This window comes from Propithecus coquereli, unplaced genomic scaffold, assembly GCF_000956105.1.
Source record: "Propithecus coquereli isolate 6110/MARCELLA unplaced genomic scaffold, Pcoq_1.0 Scaffold100, whole genome shotgun sequence".
NCBI classification, from domain to species: domain Eukaryota; kingdom Metazoa; phylum Chordata; class Mammalia; order Primates; family Indriidae; genus Propithecus; species Propithecus coquereli.
The window spans coordinates 1180784-1188241 of NW_012133859.1; positions in this window are offsets into that span (position 1 = coordinate 1180784).

Genomic DNA, 7458 nt, shown 5'->3' on the forward strand with positions numbered 1-7458 from the left:
GTATTTGTTCATGAAATGCCATTTTCTCATCAAAGAACAGCCATAAGTTTTGCTTATAAGAATAAAATTAAAGAACAAAACACAGCCATCACAGTAATTGAAAATTGAGCAATAGATGTCTTTTTTTTTAATAGATGTCCTTTTTGATAAATAATAGAATTTAAAAATTAAGTTCCAGTTAGTATAATACCTGGGTGCTTTCAAATGAAAAATTTTGTTCTGTGTTTAATGACTAGCATTTTTACATTTCTAATAGCAATCTAATAATAGGAATATATTATTCTCATTGTTCTTTTTTATTTTGTCTTAATAGCAATAAATTAATCTAACTATCTTTATATTTCTATAAATTGCATTTTTGCTATTAATTATAAATCTGGAGAAGAAAATATCAGAGTTACATAGAAAATTCTAAAGTAATGTTTTCACTTGATCATAAATATTCCCTCACCAAAAAAGGTTAAGTCTGGGAGAATTTCATTTCTTGTTTGACTTTGGAGCAAAATGCATCTACGTTTTCATCCTATATTGATTTGAATAATAGAGATTCACTTATACTGTGAGCAATACTTTCACTTCTTTGGTTGGTAAGACTCACTAGCAAGTAAAAAGCCACTTAAGAGATCACCGTTAGCCCTAGTCACAAAGGAAATATATTAGTCCTTCCGCCCTCCTCATCTCTCTCTAATACTCCATTCGTGACTTTGGGGGCAGATAGTAGTTTCCAAAAATGGCCACAAAAATATCCCATCCCACATGTTCTTCTTTCAATGTGAGCTTGACATTCTTCTCATTGAGCAGTGGGGTCTCCTTCCTTAAAATGGGGGAAGGGGAGGCTGTCACTGCCTTGAAGAATAGATTATAGCAGAAGTGACTTCCAAAGTTAGGTCATAAAAGTGATGCAGCCACTGCCTTGCTCTCTGAAATACTCTCTCTTTGAAGCTTTCAGCCACCGGGAAAGCAGCCTACTGCCCTGGGGCTGCCTTGCGGGAGGAAGCCCAAAGTAAGCCATGTGAAGACACCACCTGGAGCTGTCTGAGACAACAGGAAGAGAGAAAGATGCTGGGCCAGCCCTAGCTATTCCAGCTCCCAAGAGCCACATGAGAGACCCCTAAGACAGGACCACCCAACTCAACCCTTCCCTGGTTTCTGACCCACAGAAATTGGAAGAGATAAGACAATGATTGTTGCTATCTCAAGCCACTAAGTTTGGAGGCAATCTGAAAACCAGAACAATCTCCAACTTTCTGAAGAATCCTCTTTTGTTTGAAAAGAAATGCTTCTAATATTGCTGCTTCATGTCTGTTTAAATATCTTTTATTGTGAAATAGGGACATCAAATCTAGGTCAAGAGTCCCCCTGGCCCAGCTGTTCCTTATCTGCAAGAGGAAAGAGAGGAGAACCCTGTGAAATGTCAGGCCACGTGGAGAGCAAAGGGAGAGATCAGTCACAGCTACCGTTCTCCAATGAGCAGTGGGCTAGTTAATTAAAGGCTTTTGTCACCTAAACCAGAGAGGGCAGAGAAGAAGGTGAAAGGCATGAGTACCAAACCACTGAGTTGTTCTGAAATCCAAGGAACATGGAATCAACATGGCCCAGGGGTTCTTTAACCCTGAATAGCAACATTTGAGCTCCAGCTGAGTCTATCAACAAGTGGTTGTTTTTATTCCCATTTTCCTCTTAAAAAGATGCCTTTTATTGCAAAAGTTACCAATGCCCATTGGCAGCAGCATGCTGAAGTGGAGAGGTCTGGGTTCCATCACTGCACTTACAAGCTGTTTGACCTTGGGTAAGTCACTTAAGTCTGCATTTTCATTGGTGAAATGGAACGACCACATTTGTTCCATTCTGTAGAGTTGTGCGGATGAAAGGAGGTTGCATATGTGTGTAGCATGCCTGGCACAGAGCAGGCCTTCAGAAATAATGACTGTCTTTCCAACTTTCTTTTCTAGTATTGGTTCTGCTGCTCATTAGCTGTGTGACTTTAGGTAACTGACTTAACCTTGCTGGGCTTTGGTTTAATCTGTGAAATAGTGGACTGTTCTAAATGGTCACTCAATCTCCTTCATCATTTTCTTCCTAGATTTTTGCAGTCACCTCCTAACTTGCCTCTCCCTCTCTGATCCCATCCTGTCCCAAACCATCCTGCACATGCTTGCAGGGCCACCTTTGCACTAGGTAATACAGCTGTGCATTCCTGCCATCTCCCCCATCCCCCACTTTCAAAAATAAATCCAAAACTCAGCACACAAGCCTTTTCATGACTTGGGACTCCCTCTGCAGCCTCAGCCTCAACATCCCTCTATGACCGTCAGCCCCAGCTGCACCAAATCTCTCATTGTCCCCCAGTCGCAAGCCCTGCATGCCTTGGCCAGCCTTCTCCTCTTTCACCACACTGCTGCCTTCCATTTCATTTTCTAGCCTCAACTCAAGTATCACCTTTCTGGAAAGCCCTTTTTGACTCACCTAGGCAGGAGTTTGTTCTCAAGCTTTCCACGCCAAAAACAGTCTAGTGAATGTTCCTAAGCTAGAACTTACCAGACTCATTAAAATGGCCTCTCTCTCTCTTCCAGCTTGATGTTAAACTCCCCAAGGGCAAGGACTCTATACCTTTCATCTCATTATCCCCAACATCACAGGAGCTCATTAGATGTTTGTTGGACACAGAATGATGGCCAAAGAACAAACATGAATATTGTTGTACCTCTGGTCATAAATTCACACCACTTGAGCTCTTTTGGGTTTACCGGGTTTGGGATCCTCTAAGTTCCACCAACTGGTGAGAAAAATCTTCAAAATGTAGTACGTGACTGTGTTGCTTTTAAGTCATCACTGCACAACCAACTGGTTTTGGTAAAAGACCTTTTAAGAGACTGAAAATGCTATATTTCCTTTTTCTTCCCTGTATTCTGGAATTTGAATTTTAAATTCACATCCAGAATCAGATTTGTGTCTTAAAAGGCAAGACCCGGGAATTGAAGCTCCCAGAGAATTTTCTAGCATGGGAAAGGCAGAGAATGAATCTCACAGGAATTTGAAAATTATCACACATGCACTTTCCTTTCTCAATATTTAGGCTCCATCCCCTGGAAGGCAGGCCACTGATCTTAATGTAAGTTACTCAAAAAACAGTGGGCAGCAGTCACAATGTGTTCATCTTGTTTGGTCCCCACAAGAAAAGGGGAGAAGCATTATGAATTGTATAATGAGTGTTTGGGGACCTTCAGAGCCGTAAAGGGGAATTTGAGAGAAGGGTCTGGCAGAAACCATACAATACATATTTTAGGAGGAAGGAAGGAAAGAAGGAAAGAGGGATGAGGGAGGAAGAGGGAAAGAAGAAGAAATGAGAAAGGGAGAGGGAATGAAAGGAGAGAAGAAGGAAGAGGAAGGAAGGGAGGGAAAGAGAGAAGAGATGAATGAAGGAAGAAAGAGGGAGGGAGGGGGAAGGAAGGAAAAATAGAGGAAGAGAAGAAGAAAGGAAAAGCTCCCTGGAGTTTTTGCACAGTACTTGAAACATAGGAGGTACTTAATAAGTATTTATTGAATTGAACCAAACTGCTCAAGTATCTTTCATACCATTTTTCCTACTCCGGCCTCACTTTCTAAGCATTTCCTCCAGAGAGGTAAATGCAAAGAGAAAGCATTCTTTCCACTAATTCCACGCCCTTCACACCACACTTGGGGCCTGGCAGTGGGCCAGGTGTGCCCTGAGACGACAGGACAAACTGATCATGCACTGTCTTGACGCCGGTTTCCTTGCAGAATTGTAACTCAACAGTCTGGGGAATACAAATATCCCTGGTAGGCAATTTACTCTTTAGTTGAAGCTATTGCTTTTTATTCATAAACAAAGTAATGAGCGAGCAGTTGTTCGACTCTTTTTTTGTCTGTTTGTTAAAAGTAAGGCCATAAGAAGCAAAGCCGAAAGCAAACAGTACTGAGGTAAAAATAAACAGCCACTGTGCTGTGTGCCAGGAAAGAGCTTAGCATGACTAAAGGAGAAAATGTAACAGGTAAACTTCCTCCTAGCATTTCTTATGCAGCGGGAATCAATTCCTCGAAATACCCATACTCACAGCATCCTTTTTCAAATACTGATAATAGCCTCAGCTATACCATTACCTGCACCTGGGGGAAACACAGGGGAGCCCCGCCTTCCTAGGGGAATTTAAACTTCCATGGAGGGCATACTTCAGGGATGCAACAATTTGTACACCTTCTACTTCGCTTGAATGTCTATTTGTTTCTATTTTTTCTAAATAATATAACCACAGAAATCCATTTTTGCAGTATGGAAATTCCAAGTATTTATGACATAAATCGTATGAAAATAAGAATATTAATATGTGTCTACTATACAAGGATGCTAATAGAAATAAAAGCCAATTCTGAGCATGATAAATATTTAGAGAGAGGAGGAAAATTCTGAAGTATTGTTTGCATAATCTATAGACATATACATTGCTCTTAATTCAATAAATATAAATATATGTTTATTAAAGCATGACCAAGTGCATACTTTATTGATTAGTATAATAGAGCCTAATAGTTACATGGCTTTCGATAGTGTAGCTAAATGGAAATGTATATAAATACAATCTCCCTTGAAGATAAAGATTAAGTGCAAAAACAAGTACTGTACTTGGACTATTTTTATTCCGCAATATTCATTTAAAAAAAGGAAGCAAGACTAAGTGAAATGAAAGCTGATTTAAATGCACAAAGTCCGTTTCCAGTTGCATCTCACCTGCTGCACGCCGAGGGAAATGTAAAAGACAGAAAGAAACCACCCACTGGGGCTTTCTCTGCACACCGTTCTTCCCTCTCTCTCTCCAAGGGAACTAAACATTTGTTTTTGTCCAAAGCCAAGGGCTAACGAGAGCTAGTAACAGCCAACAAAGTTAAAACAAAAATTTTTGCCACACCTGCACATCTTTGGTGCTCGATATGGGACCATGGGTTGCTTGGGTCCACATTGCTGACGACCAGTGGTCTTTTAGCAGCAAGAGGAAGAGGAAGAGAAGCAGTCTCTGGACTTAACTGCTTTTTGCATTTCTATGGGTGCCCTCGTGGGCGTGATCGATCACTACACCACCTGAGAAAAAACCTGCAAAGCTCCAGAAACAGCAATCCTAGCCCTAAAAGGTCAAGAAAGCGCTTTCAGGCCCCAAACGCTGAAGCTGTACCCCAGAACATAAGTCAGTGCATCCCTCGCCACCGCCAACACCCCGCGGAGCCCAGGAGCCCCGGGCCGCTCGACCGCGCATGCGCCGAGGAGGGCCGGGCTGGGCGTGGGAGCCGCGCGGGCAGAGCACACACAGTACCAGCTTGTCCATGGCGTTCCGCGGGGACTCGCTGCTCGGTGCCCGCGGCGGGGCGGGTGCAGGGACTTCCCTGCCGCCGCCTGTGTCGCTCCCTGCCCGCGGCTGCTCCCCGGAGTCCGCTCGGGCAGCGCACGGTCCGGCTGGTTGGGTTGTTTGCTGCTCCTGCGGTTGCCATGGCGACGGGCGATGCTCCGCCCGGACCAGGCTCCCGCCCCTCGCGCCGCGGGGCGCTCCCTGGCTCTGGGCTCCGGGCTCCGGGCACCTGCAGGGCAGCCCGCTCCAGCCGGCCTGGGACAGGGACGTCCAGAGCTTCCAGCCCGCCTCGGATCCGCGGGCGCCATTTCCTGACTGTTTCTCATCAAGTTTCTGTTAGGTCTCAGCTGAATGTTATTTGCAGCATCACGTACAGCCAAGTCCACGTATTTGGAATTTGCTTGAATGAGGAATTTTGACGGTTTCGAGCCTTAGGAGAAAAACAAATAATTCAAAATGAAATTGAGACGGTTTCAGCTTTAATTCGCACATCTTCCCACAGTCTCGAATTATTAGTCTCCGATTATAAATATTAGATTCTTCTCAACTGCATCCATGTCAGTTACCTTCACAGCTATTTCTTAAACGTCAATAGAAGTTTTTAACCTTGGGTTTTAACCTAAAGGTGATAGAGATAATTTCCTAAATATTGTATGCCCATCAGAATACTACCTGCATTAGCATGTGTGAATTCCGGGGAGCTGTGCCTTAAAGGACTTTCCAAAGGAATTTGAATAGAAATATTTCCTATCTGCAAAATCTCCTCTCATCTGAGCCAGCACTGTCCAGAAGAAATAGAATGTGCCACACATGTAAAAGTTTGTATTTTCTAGGAGATATGTTTTAAAAAGTAAAAGAAACAGTAATTTTAATAATGTCTCAACTCATGAATTTGTTAATGAATAAATTCATTAACATGTTTCATCCAAAATATTATTCCAATATGCTACCAAGATAAAAAATTATTCAGCAGATATTTTACACTCTTTGATCACACTCAGTCCTCGAAATTGGGATGTGTATTTTACACTTAGAGCACATCTCAATTTGAACTAGCCACATTTCCAGAGCTCAGTAGCCACTGTGGCTGGTGGCTACTGTATGAGATAGAGCAGGTCTACTAGACTATACACCCTGAGGAGACCAGCCCCAAATCTCCATAAGGAGAAGAGGTTGCACCTGCTCTTAAGGCCTGCTACAACTCATGAACAATTATTCCAACTCTAACCAGAGGCGGTAAAAAATCCTTAAGTGGCAAAAACACTCTTCAGAACCTAAGAAAATTAGAAATGGTATTTTAACTGTCAGCCTTTGTAGGTAACTTTGCCTACAAAGGGCATCTGCCACATGATACCTCCCATGTTAGCCTAAAGAGAATGCTGGCCTGGGACTCAAGGTAGCTGGGTCCCACACATCCCTGCTGGGTCAGGGACCAAGCAGTGTCATCATCCTGCCTCCCTCTTTCAAATATCATCAGAGTTACTTGTATACCCTAATAATCACCTTAGAAGATTTTAGAACCAGGTCCTCAAGAAAAAAAGTTATTGTTTTAATAGAGAGAGGCAAAAACTCAGCTTGGTCAAGGAAAGCAGCTCCCGGAGGAAAGACTGCCATGCAGGGTGGGTCTGAGAAGGGGAGATGAAAGGCAACATTTTTCTAGGTGATTTTGTGCATTAACTCATTTTGTCTTAAAACACCCTCTAAACTTGGCCATTATCGTTATTGGTCCTATTACAGAGGAGACACAGAGAGAGATGAAATGGCTTGCCCAAGACTACGTAAGCAGAAGAGTAGAAAGCTTGTGAGCCCTGGCAATGTGGCTGCACCTGGTGCCTGGCCTCTAGGCTCTGTCGAGATGATAGAAGGTTCTGGGGGGAGGAGGTGGCTCTAGCGAGAGGCACTTTCAGGGATGATGGCACAACGACACAGATCTGGCTGATTTCAGAGACCAGGGCTACGCCTGGGCTAATATAGTCTTTTTTTTTTTTTTTTTTTTTGAGACACAGACTCACACTGTTGCCCGGGCTAGAGTGCCGTGGCATCCTAGCTCACAGCAACCTCAAACTCCTGGGCTCAAGCGATCCTCCTGCCTCAGCCTCCC